This window comes from Halichoerus grypus, chromosome 2, assembly GCF_964656455.1.
Source record: "Halichoerus grypus chromosome 2, mHalGry1.hap1.1, whole genome shotgun sequence".
Lineage (NCBI taxonomy): Eukaryota > Metazoa > Chordata > Mammalia > Carnivora > Phocidae > Halichoerus > Halichoerus grypus.
The window spans coordinates 103,355,714-103,374,993 of NC_135713.1; the positions used below are offsets into that span (position 1 = coordinate 103,355,714).

The 19,280-nt window shown below is 36.4% G+C and overlaps 1 protein-coding gene and 1 pseudogene across 1 annotated transcript in view; both read left to right on the forward strand.

Annotated features, from left to right (window-relative positions):
- The window catches only part of ADAMTS6 (ADAM metallopeptidase with thrombospondin type 1 motif 6), a 295,911-nt gene that overhangs the window by 53,985 nt on the left and 222,646 nt on the right, over positions 1-19,280 (forward strand). The gene's annotated exons all lie outside the window — the stretch shown is intronic.
- On the forward strand, positions 11,012-12,912 carry LOC118551606 (T-complex protein 1 subunit alpha pseudogene; annotated as a pseudogene).

Below are 19,280 nucleotides of genomic sequence, written 5' to 3' on the forward strand. Positions count from 1 at the left end.
ACGGACACTTGAGATAGAAATGAGGAGAAAGGGGATTCTGGGACAGTTTTATACCAAGAGTTCCTGGAAGTATCAACTTATGAAAGTTTAAAGTTTGTGGGGCAATGAGGAATGCATTGAGGGAGGCAAGGTAGAGACCCTCAGAAATGTATGTGTAAGAATTTCATAAGAGGAATGGTGGGGCTGACTTAGATGAATGGGATATGGGAGGTGATATTATGGTAGGGGGACCAGAAAGGATGGAATTACTTTGGAAAAAAAATTGGTAATGAAAAAAATTGGTTATGAATTTCTAAAACACTTTCATTTTATGTAAAATAAATTGGTGACCACTGTCCAATATGTGATATTAAAATACAAAAGAAAGACTTTTCCAGATTTAACACTAGGTTTGTCTTTCTTTTTCCTTTCTTTCTTTTTCTTTCTTTCTTTCTTTCTTTCTTTCTTTCTCTCTCTCTCTCTCTTTCTTTCTTTCTTTAAGTAATCTCTATACCCAATGTGGGGCTCAAACTCACAACCTCAAGATCAAGGGTTGGATGTTCTACCAACTGAGCCAATCAGTCACCCCAATACTAGGTATTTCTTAACCATCACCAGCAGCAATAACAGATATCTTCTGAGTTGCTGATTTTAACTTTGGTTAAAACATTCTTTGTAGATTGGTTTAAGAGGAAAGAAAAGTCAAATGAGGTTATCAAAGATTTAAATCTAAAATGCCAAATTGCAGGTGGGTGGCTGGGTGGCACAGTCAGTTAGGCATCCAACTCTTGATCTCAGCTCAGGTCTTGATCTCAGGGTCATGAGTTCAAGCCCCATTTTGGGCTCCATGTTGGGCATAGAGCTTATTTAAAAAAATTAAAATATAAAATGCCAAATTGCATGTATTAAAATGGAATAGGATAATTATTTTTAATATTAAAGAAGAGTTACCAAGAACTACACTGTAGTTGGATTTTATGCAAATTTTACTTTACTATTAATGAAGATTGGAGAACCTAAAGAGAATTTTATTTTTAGTCCATTAGGTCACCAATTTATTTGTTTCTTACTTACTTACTTACCCCCCAATGTATGAGAGTTCCAATTTCTCTACATTTTTAGCAACAACTTTCATTTTCTGTCATTTTGATTATAGCCATTTGAGTGGGTATGGAGTGGTATCTCATTGTAGTTTGATTTCCTTCTCACTAATGACTAATAATGTTGACCATCTTTTCATATGTTTATTGGCCATTTGTATATCTTCTCTGGAGAAATGGCTATTCAATCTTTTACCTAATTCTGAATTGAATTAGAGTCTAATGTTTGAATATTGTTTAAAGAGCCAAGAGAATTCTACTAAAGATAGTAATAGTAAGGAAGTATAATTATAGGAAGAAAAAAGTCAATGGGATATTATAATTAAAAAAAAAAGCCACCTCAGTGCCTCAGTCAGTTAAGCATCTGCCTTTGGCTCAGGTCATGATCCTGGAGTCCTGGGATCGAGCCCTGCATCAGGCTCCCTGCTTAGTGGGGAGTCTGCTTCTCCCTCTGTCCCTCCCCCTCGGCTCATGCTCTCTCTCTCAAATAAATAAATAAAATCTTAAAAAAAAGAAATCATATGTCCACATAAAACTTGTACACTAATATTAATAACAGTATTATTTATAATAACCAGAAAGGAGAAACAACCCAAAAATCTATTGTGATGAATGGAAACTAAAATGTGATATATCCATTCAGTGTAATAATATTCAGTTCAAAAAAGAATGAAGTACTGATTCATGCTATAGTATGGACGAATATGAGAACATTATGCTGTGTGAAAAAAGCCAAACACAAAAGGCTATATACTATATGGTTCCATTTGTGTGAAATGTCTAGAATAAGCAAAACCATGGAAACAGAATGTAGATTAGTGGTTGCCTATGGCTGGGTACAAACAGGGAGTGACTGCTGATGTTTACAGGTTTCTTTTTGAGATGATGTAAGTATTCTGTAATTACATAGTGGTGATTGTTGCAGCATTTTGTGAATACACTAAAACAACTGAATTGTACACTTCTAAAAGGTGAATTTTATGGTGTATCAGTGTTTTCAATGTTTTTATTGTTGTTTTTTAAAAAAAGAAGTTACCTTTGAAGGCAACATAAAGTATTAGGTTTAATGGGGGTTAAAGTTAGAAGTTAAACTAGAATCAGATGGTAAAGTTTTTTACTGTTGATTTGTAGTAGTTCTTTATATATTCTGTATACAAAACTTTTATCAAATATATAAATTGTAGATATTTTTTACCCATTCTTTGGATTTTCACATTTCTTGGTAATGTTTTTTGAAGCCCAAAAGTTTGAAAATTTAATGAATTCCAATTTTTGATTTTGGTTGCTTGTGCTTTTGGTTTCATATCTAAGAAACCGTTGTTTAATATAAGATCACAGAAATTTGATCCCATGTTTCCTTCTAAAATTTTTATAGTTTTAGTTCTTACATTTAGGCCGTTAATCTCTTTTGGGTTAATTTTCGTATATGAGGTAAGGTAAGGACAAAGGATACTTCTTTTTTTTTTTCTTTTTTAAAGATTTTATTTTTAAGTAATCTCCACACCAACATGGGGCCTGAACCCACAACCCCAAGATCAAGAGTCACACGTTCCACTGATTGAGCCAGCCAGGCACCCCACAAAGAATACTTCTTGTCCTTCCTGTCTACAAAACGCATTTTTTTAATTATGTTATGTTAATCACCATACATTACATCATTAGTTTTTGATGTAGTGTTCCATGATTCATTGTTTGCATATAACACCCAGTGCTCCATTCAGTACGTGCCCTCTTTAATACCCATCACCAGGGTAACCCATCCCCCCACCCAGTTTATGCCTTTAATTGAAAGTGTTCTGGGGCATCTGGGTGGCTCAGTTTGTTAAGCATCTGACTCTTGATTTCTGCTCAGGTCTTGATCTTGGGGTTGTAGGGTTGAGCCCTGCCTCAGACTCCATGCTCGTTGGGGAGTTTGCTTGGGATTCTCTCCCTTTCCCTCTGCCCCTACTCCCACTCTCTCTCTCAAATAAATAATTAAATCTTTAAAAAGAAAAGGGGGGTGGAAGTCTTCCTGCACTTGGGCTAGTCTTTCCCTATTCTGAATCATCCTCAAATTCTATCTGTCCTTTATTGTCTAGCTCAAATGCCCAGAAATTCCTTTAGAATTTCTCTTTTACCCCCCAAGAAACCAGCAGTGTTCTTATTTCTGATATGGCTTTATCTATATCCTTCTCACAACACCTTTGTCACTTTCCATCTAGTATTATAGCTATACATGTAAATGTATTAGCCTTCCCTCCTGAAGGACAAGTTCATAGTTTAATTTGTTTTCCGTAGTATAGCATTTAGTATTTATCTGTTGATTGAATTATGATAACAGAGTCCTCGTATAATGGAGGCAAAATGAAATTACAATTGTTTAGAGAAGGAATATGATTAACCTAAAATACCAGTAGAACAGCTGTCTTCAATGACTACTGAACTTGTAGAATGTGTATTTTTATTGGTCCTTTATTAATTTTATTATTGAAATATTTAAGGAAAGGATATATTTTATTGTAAAATGACTTTTACTTTATGGCATCAAGTTACAAATGTAATTTTTTGTGGGATTAGAAATGGAAGACATTAGATGAAAACGTTCTCAGAGGATACTGCATTATAAAATTTACCTGACCAATTAAGAATGATTAATAAAATTGCTTATATTTTAAGTTTCATTTTAAATAGTAATCTTTTTTTACAAACGGATGTTTATAGATAATAGTGAAAAAAAGTTTTACTTAAAAAAAATCCCTGCACTCCTTGTTATTGGAAATGTTTCTGGAAAACCCGAGTAATACATTGCCCTACTGAAGAAAATTGCCTGGGAAAACTGTGACTGACAGTTTATGGTAAGGTATGCAGTCTTGCACAGGTATCATGCCAAGTTTTCATTTATTCACTTTCTTGAAAGTGGAAAGAGACTTAGAAAAATATAGGCTTACCATGGAGTTCCTTTAGAAAAAGCAATGTTGTATGAGAGGATGTCACACTGAGCCTGCCTATAGTTGTAGCCAGTGATTCTTTAAGAAGATATGGAGGCCTGTTGCTAGGTCTTATAAGGTCATTTTGAGAGGCTACAAATTGAGCAAAAAGTCAAGTTCTTTCTTTGTTGTTACAGAAAAGTAAAGGCAGTTCCTTGAACTTTGATATTTGATGTTGTTTGTTAGCAAACTACTAAGCAATTTATAAAGGTTTGCTAAAACTAGATGCTCATAAAATTAAGCAGTGCAGTAGAGAATATGGAGATACACATGATTTGGGACTTGTAAATTAATATTAAATATTTTCAGCTGCCAACAGTTGTATTTTCAGAAAAACATTTTACCAATGTTATTTTAAATTAATATGGTCTTCAATGACTTCAGTTGTTGCTTTTTAATCATATTTAGTTTCATTTAATTTATTTTGTTATTTCGTATCAAATATATATTTTCCAATGGCAATCTTTTCTTTTTGTTTTTGACGTATAATACCCCAATAACTAAACTATCATATATTGTATCTCCAACATGAATCACCTATAATCTTATCTAAAGCAGATGTATACAAAATACCCTCTTCTCCAAATTTATTTCTGTGGGGATATATTATTAGTGATGTATGTCTATGAATGTGTAACATGTAAATAGCTTATAACTTACTGTCAAGGTAGGAGTAATAAGATTATTGTCTTAAAAATATTTTTAGGCCATTGTTTTATGATATAAAATCATGCGAATGTGGTCAGGTAGTGTGTGTGCGTGTGTGTGTGTGTGTGTGTGTGTGCTTGCACAAAAAGTACTTCTACATATGTGATTTTACAAACCTAATCCACTCTTCCAATGACTAATTTTGTAATCCTAATTCACTCTTCCAAGGACTAACTTTATTAATAGTTAAGTCTCAACATTACTGTTTGCCATTCTATAATTACAATTTAATTTCTTGGCTCTTAAAGGTTTTTAGCATTTGATATTCCTGTTTTCACCTTTTAAAATATACATTCTTACAGAATATATCATGCTTTAAATTATTTATTACATTAGAGATCTTCCTTTTATCACTATTTTAATCATGTGTCCTTGGGTAAATTACTTTACTTCTTTGTGCTTTATTTTCCTCACCTATAAAATGGGGATTATAATTATGACCTACCTCATAGAATGTCAAGATTACATAATTTTTTAAAAAGATTTTATATATTTATTTGAGAGAGAGAGAGTATGAGTGTGTGGGGGGGTAGGGGCAGAGGGAGAGGGAGAAGCAGACTCCCTGCTGAGCAGGGAGCCTGATGTGGGGCTCCATCCCAGGACCCCGAGAGCATGACCTGAGTGGTAGGCAGATGCTTAACTGACAGAGCCACCCAGGTGCCCCAAGATTACATAATTCTTGTAAATATCTTAGAACAGTGCCTGGTACAAATTAACACTCAATAAATGATAGCTATTATTAATATTTAGCACCCTAGTGGGATTAATTGATTTGGTAGGAGATTTATGATTGGAATACATAGTAGGGCATCTCTAATTCCCAAGTTCCCCACTCTTAAAGGCATGGTAAAGGGATTTATAGGTTAATCTGCAGGGGAAGTTTAGCTTGTGACAATCTACCACAAATAATTTCTCTTGGGACTCCTTTATAACTGTTACTCCCTAATATATCCACATTTATTTTAATATAAATGATTTCTGTTACCATTTAATTTGTTTTTCTTGTTCCCCTTCCCCAATATATCCCTATTTTTTAAATAAAATTCAACCAGCAAAAAGATGCACCACATTTACCTTATGGTTTTGCCTGCCTTGTGGCAACCTGCCAAGCTCATTTAGTTACTCATACTCCAATTTCAGATAACCACATAGACTATGTGGCCTTCCACATTGGCAACAAGATAGACTATGTGGAAGGTGGGAGGCTGCTGGAACAGGAAGAAAATGCTGATGAAAGGGAATGGAATTCTATGAGATTAGGGTTATTTATGAAAATTTGGATTTTAAACATTCTTTTCTGTATAAGTTGTCTTAGTCTGCAATGACAAAATACCATAGACTGGTAGGCTTAAACAACAGGAATTTATTTATCACAGGAGGCAAGGAACTTCAGTATTAAGGCGCTGGACAATTCTGTTCCTTGAAGAGAGCTCTTGTTCTGGTTTACAGATGGTTGCCTTTTTCTCTACAGGGCAGAGCAAGTGTGTACTCTGGCCTCTTCTTTTTCTTTAAGGACACTTATTCCATCATGGAGACCATCCTCATGACATTATCTAAACCTGATTACTTCCCTACCTATCATCACATTATGGGTTAGTGCTTCAACATGTGAATTTTTTGCAAGGGGTGGGGGAGAGGACACAAACATTCAGTATGAAACATGAGAAAAATAAAGCTAACAACTATTATTCACTATAACTTGTAGCCATAATTTATTCAATTTAAGGAATTATGAGTAGCTCAATATAAACTAAATGTAATGTGATTGAATTTGTATGTAATAATAATTCATATAAGAATACATGTTATCAGGGTGCCTGGGTGGCTCAGTTGGTTAAGCATCTGCCTTCAGCTCAGGTCATGATCTCAGAGTCCTGGGATTGAGCCCCGCATCAGGGTCTCTGCTCAGCAGGGAGTCTGCTTCTCCTTCTCCTGCTCCTGCTGTCCTTCCCCACTGCTTGTGCTCCCTCTCTCTCTGTCAAATAAATAAATAAAATCTTAAAAAAAAAAAGAAAAGAAAACATGTTATTTTTCATGCTACAAAGGCAGTTTGCATAGTTATCTACAATGTCTGGGACTTGAGCACTGTGAAATGGACAAGTTCATCACTGGGACTCCCACCTTCTCTTTTTGGTGCCCTTTCTCACTCTTTCCTTGCTTCCAGTATTGTCTTTCTTCTTTTCTTCCAAGCATAAGTATCTTTTTAGGAAAACGTATGATAAATTCAGTCTAATGGAGTTGTAACTAACTTTCTGAAATCACATATACTGTTTTCTTTTTCTGGAGTATGTGATTATCATAGAGGCCATAGCATTTAAGTAATTTACACAGTTTCTGGTAAAAAAATAAGTCAAACATATTTTCTTAATTCATTAATGAATGAATGATATCAATACTATAATGTAAAGGGTTATTAAATTTTTTTTAGGATTTGGTATATCACCTCTGGATATAATTGACAACTTGGGTGAAGATTATTATTTTTTTTTAAAGATTTTATTTATTTGAGAGAGAGAGAGTGCACGGGAGTGAGAGTAGGGGGAGGGGCAGAGGGAGAGAGAGAATCTCAAGCAGACTGCTCACTGAGCGGGGAGCCCCTCACAGGGCTCTATTTCACGACCCTGACATCATGACCTGAGCTGAAATCAAGACTTGGGCGCTTAACCACTGAGCCACCCAGGCGCCCCTTGGGTGGAGATTCTTAAACAATGGTTTTAAATTGGGAGAATGTGTAATAATTATGAATTTATTTTTATTGAGCACTTATGTACTGTGCATTCTAAGTGCTAAAGTACCTCAGTAAACAAATAAAATTCCTACTGTCTTTTGAAGAGGTTACATTTTAGTAGGGGACACAATGAAAAGCAAGATAACTGAATATGGAGTAAGTTATCTAGTGATAAATGCATGAAGATATTAGAGTCTGGAGAGTTATAGTATGTGTTTATATACATGTGTGTTAATTGCTATTTTACATAAGGTGGTCAGGAGGCTTCTCATAAGGTGACATTTTATTATTTTTTTTAAAGTTTATTTATTTGAGAGAGAGAAAGTGAGTGAGAGAGCACAAGCAGGGGGAAGGGTAGAGGGAGAGGGAGAAGCAGGTTCTGCACTGAGCAGGGAGACGATGTGGGGCTCGATCCCAGGACCCCAGGATCACAACCTGAGCCAAAGGCAGATGCTTAACGAACTGAGCCATCCAGGCGCCCCATAAGGTGACATTTTAATTTTAGGGACTAAATTGAAGTGATGGAGTTAGCCAGGTAGATACTGGGAGAAGGGCATGTGGTCAAAGGAAACAGGATGAATAATGGCCTTGAGGCAGGAGCAGGCTAAACATATGCAAGGAAAAACCAAGGGGCCAGTACACCAGTTGTTGAGTAAATGGTTGGAAGAGAGGTAGAATATAAGATCAGAGAGTTTCAAGGACCAGATCATGGATAACCTTAGAGACCATAGTAAAGACAATATTTTATTCTGAGAAAGAAAGACATTACAAGATTATTTTGGCTTCTACATATATAACGTGGTAGAAAAGCAAGAGTGAAAGCAGTTACCAGTTAAAAATTATTCAGCATTTCCAGTCGGACATGATGGCAGCTTAGAGCAAGGGAGTCACATTATAAATATATACTTAGAAAGCAGAGTCAACAGATTTTTAACAATATACTGAGTGGGTGTATAAGAGAAGGAGAGTAGTAAATGAAAACTCCACAAAGTTTTAGGCTGACTAACCGGTTGAATGGAGTTGCTTTTTACAGGAGAAGGGCAAGCATGCTAGAGGATTAGGTTTGGTAAGATCAAGGGTTCTTAGTCTTGTAAATTTTAACTTGCTTATTAGATAGCCAAGAGGAAATGTCAAGTAGGCAACTGGGTACATGAGTCTGGCTTTCAGTATGGAGGATAGCACTGTAGTCAAAAAACATCAGTTTATAGATGGTCTTGAAAACCATTGATCTGGATTAGCTCTGCCCAGGAAGTAAGTGCATACAGAGAAAAGAAGTGGTCCAAAGATTGAGTGTGGATTACTTTAATGTTTAGAGGTCAAGAAACAGAGGAAAAATCAAGAAAGACTGAGAAAAAGCAACCACTAAGATAGGAGAACCAAGAGAGTATGATGTTCAGGAAGACAAGTGAAGTATTTCAAGGAGGAGAGCATCGTCACCTGTATCAGATGCTCCTTATAGATTAAAATGAGGCAATTGGTAATCTTGAAAAGAGTGGTTTCAAGGAAGGATGTAATGAAAGCCTGGTTGAAATGAGTTTTTGAAAAAAAGAAAGAAAGGAAAAGAAGTGGAGACAGTGAATATACAAAGGCTTTTTTCAGTGAGTTTTGCTATAATCAGATGAGAGAAGTCAGGCATTAGCCGGAGGGGTCATGGAGACCATGGAGGTTTTGTTTTTTAACTTGTTTTGCTTTCTAAAATGGAGAAATATTACATGTATGTACATATGTATACATTGTATGATAGAATAATCAGAGGTAAAAATTGATAGTATGGGAGAGAGTGCGGAAATCTGCAGTTATAAAGCCCTTGAGAAGGCTTCAAGAGATGAGATCCAAAACTCAATACGAGGCAGTGTCCTTGGATAGGAAGGATCTTGGAGAATTTACGCACTGTAACAGGAGGGAAGGGAGAATATATGCATCAGAATATAGTTCATCCGGGTGCATCTGGAAGTTTTCTTCAGGTTGCTTTTATTTCCTCAGTGAAATAGGGAACAATCAACTGAAAGTAAATAAGGACGAGGAGATATTGAAGATTTGAGAAGAGAGAACTATGAACTAATCATTGAGAAAAGTAAGACTAGTGAAATGTAGTAGCATTGTTAGGAATTGCTAAGGGCTTAACCTGAGGTTACTTCTTGTATTTAAAGTGAAATCAGTGATCATGCTAAGGTTTTTTTCTCCAGTCACATTCACCTGGTTGGGTATAGGTGTAGGATAGGTGGAGATTTGGATTTCCCTAAAACTGGGATTTTTGCAAGTGAGTGCACTAGAGGGAGAAAAGGGAAAAGGACATAAAGGGTATATGCACGGAAGGGTTGATAATGCTTGATCATGGTATTTAATTAAGCCTGGTAAAGAGGGGAGTAATTACATGAAGATGATGAGGAACAGTGAAAAGTAGTAAGAAACTGGGAAGATGAAAGATGGTCAGAGAGTGGAATGCTTGAAATTAGTAATAACAAGATCTTGGTTATGATTATGGCTGAGGCAGAGGAATGTCAAGACAACTGAAAATAAGGATTCTGTATAAATGAGAGGCCAGGGTATTAGAGTGATTTAACTTGGTTTTGAAGTCACTGAGAGTTATGACAAGTGATGCTGGAGACAGAAAAAGAGAGGGAGGGAGGAAGGGATGGGAAAGGAAGAAAGAGAAGTGGAGGAAAGAATGAAGGAGAGTGACCTGGAAAGGTGATTATCTTCTCTGTGCAAATCATTGTGTTAGATATTGTAATGACTGTGGAAAAGTATAAGATATAAGGATCTGGGCAATGGATTCTTATATGAAAAATACCTGTTCTGAGAGAGGAGGAAAGATGAATTGAGGTTGTCTTAGAAAAGAATAGAATAAGGGTTAATTTAGTTAATTATTTTTAAGAACCCAAATGGTATTTTAGTTTGGGACGCTGAGTAAATTTTTCTGTTTTCACAGAGGATGGAATATATGTTTATGGTGCCTGATTATTTTAACTCTGCTCTAATGTACAGATACGGCACTTTTAAGAAATCAGAATAGCATGTATTTCTATTCTTTTGATTTTCATGAAAAGAGGAGATTTTAAGAAAATTGCTGTTAAATATTCCTCCCAAAGGGAGAAAATAAAGTTCCTATGAGAGTAGATGAAAAAGATTAAAATTAACTTATGAAAAAAAGATTTATTCTATTCTTTTGGTTTAAACATATTAGAAGAAATTATCTAACAAATTGGTCAAGGCTAGAGATTATGGTGGAGAGAAATTAAAAATTTGATGTGTATGAAACATCTTCAAAACTAATTTGATATTTTTTAATGAGTGGAGATCATTTTTAGGAAGATCACATAAGCCCCCTACCCCTTCTTCCTTTCCCGCCCTGCCCTGCGGCCGGGCCGGGGAGCGTGTTCCCAGCAGTCCCCGCGGCGTCGCTTCAGCCGGTTCCCCGCCGTAGTCGCCGCCGCTGTTGTGGCCGCCGCCCCGCTTAGGGACCCAGATGCTGGTTGCCTGCGGTGAGAATGAAGCTCACGTGTACCCCGCCGCGAAGACGGAGGTGCCTTTGTCCGTGTTCGGAGACCGCAGCCCTGGGGAGGCGATCCTCCCGGAACGTTATGGCTGCAGCTTCCGTGGCCAATATTGTAAAAAGCTCTCTTGGTCCAGTTGGCTTGGATAAAATGTTGGTGGATGATATTGGTGATGTAACCATTACTAATGACGGTGCAACCATCCTAAAGTTATTGGAGGTAGAACATCGTACAGCTAAAGTTCTTTGTGAGCTAGCGGATCTGCAAGACAAAGAAGTGGGACACGGAACCACTTCAGTGGTTATTATTGCAGTAGAACTTCTTAAAAATGCAGATGAACTAGTCAAACAGAAAACTCATCCCACATCAGTTATTAGTGGCTGTCGACTTGCTTGCAAGGAGGCAATGCGTTACATCAGTGAAAATCTAATTATTAACACAGATGAACTTGGAAGAGATTGCCTGATCAATGCTGCTAAGACATCGATGTCTTCCAAAATCATTGGAATAAATGGTGATTTCTTTGCCAATATGGTAGTAGATGCTGTACTTGCAGTTAAATACACAGATGTAAGAGGCCAGCCTCCCTATCCAATCAATTCCATTAATATTCTGAAAGCCCATGGGAGAAGTCAGATGGAGAATATGCTCATCATAGGCTGTACACTCAACTGTGTGGTGGGATCCCAGGGCATGCCCAAGAGAATAGTTAATGCAAAAATTGTTTGCCTTGACTTCAGCCTGCAGAAAACAAAAATGAAGCTTGATGTACAGGTGGTTATTACAGACCCTGAGAAACTGGACCAGATTAGTCAGAAAGAATCTGATATCACCAGGGAGCAGATCCAGAAGATCCTGGCTACTGGTACCATCGTTATTCTAACCACTGGTGGAATAGACGACGTGTGTCTGAAGTATTTTGTGGAGACAGGCGCTATGGCAGTTAGAAGAGTTTTAAAAAGGGACCTTAAACACATCACTAAAGCTTCTGGAGCAACTGTTCTGTCAATCCTGGCCAAGTCGGAAGGAGAAGAAACTTTTGAAGCTTCAATGTTGGGACAAGAAGAAGAGGTAGTACAGGAGAGAATTTGTGATGATGAGCTGATCTTGATCAAAAACACTAAGGCTCGTACATCTGCATCAATTATCTTACGTGGGGCAAATGATTTCATGTGTGACGAGATGGAGAGCTCTTTACATGATGCTCTTTGTGTGAAGTTTTGGAGTCAAAATCCGAGGTTCCAGGTGGGGGCGCTGTAGAAGTAGCCCTTTCCTTATACCCTGAGAAAGGTATATGGAAAGCAGCATGGGGTCTCGGGAGCGGCTTGCTATTGCGCAGTTTGCAAGATCTCTTCTTGTTATTCCTAACACACTGGCAGTTAATACTGCCCAAGACTCCACAGATCTGGTTGCAAAGTTAAGAGCTATCCATAATGTGACTCAGGTTAACCCAGAACGCAAAAATCTAAAATGGATTGGTCTTGATTTGGTCAATGGTAAACCTCGAGACAACAAACAAACAGAGGTGTTTGAACCAACCATTATGAAAGTGAAGAGTTTGAAGTTTGCAACAGAAGCTGCAATTACCATTCTTTGAATTGATGATCTCATCAAATTACACCCCTAGAGCAAAGAGGACAAGCATGGAGGTTACGAAGATGCCGTTTGCTCGGGAGCCCTTGATGACTGATCTGCTTTCTCTTTTATTTATAACAATGTTGGATGCAGTTCTCTTGTTACTTGAATATTACATATTAAAAAATAACACGCTGTCAAAAAAAAAAAAAAAGGAAGATCACATAAGGAGCAAAAAGAGTTCTTATAAATTATGGGATTATATTAGCTGAGTTGTTCTAGGTTATCCATAGTCTTGAGTACAATGTTTCTAGCAGTCCCTCTTCATCTTGCAATTAATCCAAATGGCAAAGCTTGTAGGAACTTGATCCACAATGAAGCTAGGACTTTGAAGGTTTAAGACATTCATCTGCCTCAGTCTTTCTTTCTTTGGAAGTACTAAGTTCATTATTTAAGGCATCTCTTTATAGGAATTTAGTATTAGAAGGGCTCTTGGAAATTACGTGGCACCTGGGTGGCTCAGTCCATTGAGTGTCTGACTCTTGGTTTTGGCTCAGGTCATGATATCATGGGTTGTGGGATGGAGCTCTTTGTGGGGTTCCACACTCAGCGGGCAGTGTGCTTGAGGATTCTCTCCCTCTGCCCCTTCCCCACACTATAAAATAAATAAATAAATAAATCTGAAGGAAAAAAAGAAGAAATTGCTTTGCCCAGTTTTTCATTTTATTGCTAAGGGACTAGGGAAAAAAATGGAATTTTATTCAGATGTTAATTCAAGGGAGTCAAATCTAATGGAAGAATTTAGACATTATGAAATTAAAAAGTATGACCTTACAGAACCAAAGTAGTCTTTTGAACTCTTATAAGGAACTTCTGAAAAAGAAATCATCCCAGTGATTTCCCAGAGATGAATTATGTAATTACTGGTTAGAATGCCCATCAAGTATTTAAGAGAATACTGAACCCTCTTGAGAAGTGTGGCAGCATGGATAGCATAACCTATGCATATATATTTAATATAAAGATATAATTCATCTGTGAATGTGTATTTAATATTCAAGAAGAAAATAATATGAATTTTGAATGGACCTGAGAGAGAATAAAAATAAGTAGAAGAAAGCTGTCAGGGGTTAAACAATTAAAAACAAAAAGAAAAGAAAACTGAAGTTCAATGTCAAGAATGATCGTGGCGCATTACAAACAAACTCACACCATATTGGATCAAAGGTAGGCTGATGCTTATTTTATAATTTTACAATTTATAAATATAAATAAATATAATAACAATATAAATCAATTGCACAATGTCTTGCTGTGAAATCTCTAATTATTTAAGAGGAGATTGGAGAGTTAGAAAGGGCAGAGGGGGGAGGTTGGTAGCACAGATGAGGTAGGTGAGGAGGGACCAGGGACCAGGGCAGCAACTGGGTGGCCATAGATAGGAAATGTCTGTTCCAATCAGACACTATAGCTTTCTTTTTTATCTCATAATCAACCAAGACATTTTAAGTACTGTAAGTTTTATCATAATGTTTCTTTTTCTGAACTTAGATGTTTTACTTAGATAAAGACTGTTATCTTATTCCAGTTCTTGGCAAGAATTATTAAAAATGTTGTTTATATGCGTAGAAACAGGGTAATAGAAACTAGAGATGACATCATCTGGACCGTTTAAACATTTTTCAAAAAAAGAGGAGGAAGGACAAAATGTTTTAAAAGTTCTAGTTTGCTTTCTTGCGATAACTAGTTTACCTTACTATTTTTTGTCTCTATTCATTTTCTAAAGGGTAAAAATCAGCTTAAACTCTCTTGGCATATTACCTTAATTGTATTTATTTTTTAAGCACCGAAGTGCCATTCTAGTGATTAAGCAAATGCATTGTGGCGTATGGTGGGCTAATGTGACAAGTATGTGGCTCGAAGCCAGTAAAATACCTCTATGTTCCCAACCATACTTAGTTGTTTTCAGCTATACAGTTGTTATAATTATCGTGCCTGGTATACTGTTATGACTGTATCTATTGTAATAGTACAAGTTATTGTTTAACTACTAAAATGTAAGTTATGTGGGTTTTTTTGTACCATCAGTTTGGAAGAATTTTTGGTATATCTTTTCAATGTTGCAAAAGGGACCAGGGATTTACAGTAGAACTACAGAAGCTTTAAAATATTAACAGCCCATTAAGTACAGGATATGGTTCATGAGGTTTAATGGGAAGTTGTTAAAAGGAGATGGAACTATTCCAATGATTGGGGAGCGGTGGTTAGTGGCAAAAAACAGGGCAAAGAATTTAAAAAGCTTGTTTTCCTATAAATACTCAGTGTTTGGGTACCCTGCACACCAACAATAACAATAACAATAACAAATCTCTTCTATCCTGATAAGCAGTATTGGGAGCTCAATGAGAATTCCATTTGGTTCATATGTTAACTTTCCTCTTCAGAGGATATCCAGCAATGTTGTATTAAAAAAATTTCCTGTGGATTTGAGATGCTTGGCATTCATTAAATCAAACCTTTGGACTTTGAAATAGCACCTACTTTGTTTAACATTTAAAAAATACAGGACTCCTGAGACTAGTCCTGGGAATAGCCTTTAGTGATTATCCAGAGAATAATAAAAATGCAAGTTTTTTAGAGGAGGGTATTTTAAAAGCAAAAGAGTGTAACACTTTAAGAGCACAGTATTTAATATACACCTGAGTCTTCGTTCCTTGAAGCGTGGCACACTTAATAGTGTTTACCACATGGTCAGTGACAATTAGAGTCTAATGTGTCATGTGTATTTCATGCACATACTTAAGTCTTGGCTCCCAGGTCAGGGTAGTAAGCCTAGTCTTCTGCTTGCCTGGATTAAATGCCTTTCCCCCCACCAGCTTTTCAATCCTGTACAATTTGTGTAAGTTTTCTGAGTTTTAATTTTCTGTGAGGCTCTGCTATATAAGATTAAATGATATAAGATTAAATTATATCATGTACATGAAAGCACTTTGTAAATTATTAAGTGATATACTTAGTAGATAGAATCTTATTGGATATAATCTTATTAGAGAGGTAAATCAGAAGCTAGGACTCTGGAACTTTGTAGATAGACCCAATTATTGGAATCATAGCTCTATTAATACTGCTGCTAACTCATTTCAGCAGACCAAAGTTAGCTTTACCACATGCTCCATGATTTTTTTGCTTTGGAGTTCATATTAGATTGATGTTATTGAATGAAACTTGAAGAAAATAGAGAGCCCTGTGGAAACTTGAGTGAGATTACAGTAAACACTCAGCATGACTTTCACACCTTTTAGTTCCTTACCTGACTTTCCTTTTCAACCCAGTCCATGAAATTATTTGATATGCACTATCTGAAATGCTGACATGTTTCAGTTATCTGTTGCTGCATAACAAATCACCCCAAAACTTAATGGCTTAAAACAACAGTCGTTTTTATTATCACTCACAGATTCCCTGGGTCAGGAATTTGGGAAAGGCTCAGCTGAGTAGTGCTGGCTTGGTCTCTAATGTGGTTGCAGCTAGACTGTGGCCAGAGCTGATAAAGGGGGCTGAAGCAGCTGGGGGCTGACTGGGCATCTTTCTCTCTTTATGTGGTTTCTGCATGTGGTTTAGTTTGGGCTTTGTTACAGCATGCTGGCCTTAGGGCAGCCAGCCTGCTCACATGGAAGTTCCAAAAGCCAGCATCTTTAGAGAAAGAAGCAGAAGGTATAATGCCTTTTATGACCTCACCTCTCAGGTCATAAGCCTGCTAAGATTCAAGAGGGAAAAACTTAGATCCCCCCTCTTGATGAGAGGTATGTCAAAGTTACAGGTGGATGGGAGATGTTATTAGGACCACGTTTGGAAAGAAAACAGTCTGTGACATGAATGATGATTAATCCTGTCATTTCATATATAGCTCTCCGTCCCTGTTAACCTTACTTCTCTAATGCCACAATATGGAATGACTTACTCTCCTTTTTTTTTGTAACTACCCAATTTTGCTGCTACATATGAACAAGGAAGAAATAAAGCTAACTAAAATTAATAGGACTACCCTTTTTATGCCCTCTTAAATATAAAATCAGCCTCATTTTGGAAAGATTATTCAACACACATAAGGAAAAAAAAAAACTATTTTCCTTGGAGTGATACTTACCAAAAGATGTATTACTAACTATTGGTTTGGAAAGCACATATTAAAAGAATGCATTGCCACTGACTTGTGTTAAACTCCAGAAACTCTTGTTTGGGAAACAATTTCTACTCTGACACATAGTGAGCATGTTCATTCTTATTTCTTATGGCACTTCTTTGTACACTTTTCTTATTCAAATTTATTGCATTTACTCTATATATAGTTATATGCATGTCATCTTCCTAACACATTGTCTTCTCTTTTTGGGTAGAATTTGTTGCTGATTGATCACTACCATAGGTGCTTGGTAAATATTTGTTCAGTGATTAGACAGAGCCTTTGATGGCCATTATTTTTTGAGAAAATAATCCATATGTTCAGGGAGCTGACAGAGTTGGCTTCTGGGATGGAGATGGGCATCCTGATATGTCAACATTCCTTTATAACCAGTGACTAGTACCTATAGGTAGTGAGTTATTCAGTATTAAAGAACATTAGTTAGTGGTACATAGTTGGTTTTAAAACCCCACCTAATAATTTAGGGGTTAATTAATTAGGAAATTTACCCATATTAAATGGAGCTCATTCCTTTTCTGTTTTGTTTCTTTTTTACCCCCAGATTAATTGAGACGTAATTGTGTAAGTTTAGGTTGTACAGTGTGATATTTTGATATATGTATATATTATAAAATGATTATCACCGTAAGGTTAGTTAACACATCCATCACCTCACTTAGTTACCTTTTTTTTTTGGTGGAGAAAACTTTTAAGATCTATTTTCTTAGCAACTTTCAAGTTTATAGTCAATGTTGTTAACTATAGTCACTCGTGCTCTACATTAGATCCCAGAACTCATTCATCTTATAACTGGAAATTTGTACTCTTTGACAACTCTCACTTCCCTCCTTGAATTTTCCAACTCCACCTCTTCTCCCCTGGCAACCACCAATCTACTCTCTGTTTCTATGACTTTGGGGTTTTTTTTAGGCTTCACATGTAAGTGAAATCATATAATATTTGTCTTTCTCTGTGTGACTTATTTCACTTACATAATGTCCTCAAATTTCATCCATGCTGTTGAAAATGGCAAGATTATCTTCTTAAATAATATTCCATTGTGCAGGGATATCTATATCTATATCTATATACACACATGTGTGTATATATGATATTTTCTTTATCCATTCATTAGTCATTGGACACTGAGGTTGTATCCATGTCTTGGCTATTATAAGTAATGCTTTAATACACATAGGTGCAGATAACTCTTTGATATAGTGATTTCATTTCCTTCAGATACATACCTAGAAGTAGGATTACTGGATCATATGGTAGATCCGTTTTTGCTTTTTTGTGGAACCTCCAGACTGTTTTCCACAGTGGCGCTACCAATTTGAATTCCCACCAGCAGTGCACAAGAATTCCCTTTTCTCTACATCCTTACCAGCATTAGTTATCTCTTGTCTTTTTGATAATAGTCATTCTAACAGGTGTGAGGTGGTATGTGGGTTTGTTTTGCATTTCTCTGATGATTAGTGACATTGAGCATATTTTTGTATGCCTGCTGACCATTTGGATGTCCTCTTTGGAAAATTGTCTATTTAATTCTTCTGCCCATTTAAAAAATTGGATTGTTTTTTGCTGTTGGGTTGTGTGATTTCCTTATATATTTTATTTTATTTTTTTATTTTATTATGTTATGTTAATCACCATACATTACATCATTAGTTTTTGATGTAGTGTTCCATGATTCATTGTTTGTGTATAACACCCAGTGCTCCATTCAGTACGTGCCCTCTTTAATACCCATCACCAGGCTAACCCATCCCCCCACTGCCCTCCCCTCTAGAACCCTCAGTTTGTTTCTCAGAGTCTCTCATGGTTCGTCTCCCCCTCCGATTCCCCCCCCTTCATTTTTCCCTTCCTTATATATTTAAGATAATACCTCTTATCAGATATATGGTTTGCAAATATTTTTTCCCATTCTGTGTGCTGCTTTTTCATTTTGTTGATGGTTCTTTTGCTATGTGGAAAACTTTTAGTTTGATGTAGTCCCACTGTTTATTTATAAAGGTTTCTGTTGCTCATGTTTTTGGTGTCATGTAAAAAAAATAATTGTTAAGACCAATGTCAAGGAAATTCTCCCTTATGTTTTCTTTCAGAAGCCTATGGTTTCAGGTTTTATTTACATCTTTATTCCATTTTGAGTTGGTCTGGCTAGGGCTTACAGTGCTAAGTTGAATAGGAATGGTGAGAGTATAGAGGGCACCCTTATCTCGTTCCTGATCTTAGAGGAAAAGCTTCAACTTTTCGCTGTTGAATATAATATAATTATGGGCTTATCATATCTGTCATGTGGGCCTTTATTATGTTAGGTTTGTTTCTTTTATACCTAGTTTGTTGAGAGTTTTTACAATAAAAAGATGTTGAATTTTGTCAATGGCTTTTTCTTCATCTACTCAATGGTCATATGATTTTTATCTTTCATTCTATTAATATGATCTATCACATTTAGTAATTTGTGTATGTTGAATCATCCTTGCATCCCAGAGATGAATCCTACCTGATCTGTTGTATGATCTTTTTTAATGTGCTGGGGGT